Genomic DNA, 820 nt, shown 5'->3' with positions numbered 1-820 from the left:
ACTAGGTAGCATACAAAACACAGATCAGGTCACAGGATTGCTAAATTTCAGGTTAGTTAAACCTCTTGTTTCTACACACCACAGTTTTCTGAGCAGAGACAGTATGCAGCTTTGCCTTTGCTGGTGCTTCCTATTTTTCTCTGAAAATTGATATCTCTTAGTCACTTTAAAATGTGTTATAAGTCTCTCACCCTTCAGGATTTCTGATAAAATCCAATCTATTTTTTTATGCAAATCTTCACCTTTTGTGTATTAAGTCTGTAAGATATCCTTTTATGTCTCTTGTTATATTGTTTATAATCCTTTGCAAATTATTTTCTATTGAAACAGCCTTCAACTTCCAAGAGCACCTGAGAAGATAAGCTCCGAGATTGTAGAGGCTAGTCTTTTACATTTCTGTTTCCTGCTAAATATCTAAACAATGAATCTGTACTAACTAATTCTCTAAAGGTAGAAAATGTCTGGTGAGTCAAGACTGGAGGTGGAACTAACCAGAGGTATAGGTATGCCTCACTCCCTGCTTGCTCATTGTATTAATTCTCTGCCAATATCTGTTTAATATACTGCAGAGATACAGCTTTGAAGCAAAGGGTTTGTTACCTACCAACTCTTTTCCTCATTTTACAATATGGGCAGGGCTTCAGAGATAAAATCTTAAGGCAATGGGTCTAACTGCAGGCTTCATGGCTTTCTTATTATCCTCTTAGGCCCAACTATCTACTGCTCCTTTATAATAGGCATGCCTGACAATTGTGTGAAATTTTGAATTTATTCTCTCTCTCTCTCTCTCTCTCTCTCTCTCTCTCTCTCTCTCTCTCTC

Source organism: Mus caroli, chromosome 13, assembly GCF_900094665.2.
Source record: "Mus caroli chromosome 13, CAROLI_EIJ_v1.1, whole genome shotgun sequence".
Classification (NCBI taxonomy): domain Eukaryota; kingdom Metazoa; phylum Chordata; class Mammalia; order Rodentia; family Muridae; genus Mus; species Mus caroli.
Note: the sequence above shows the minus strand (reverse complement) of the source record.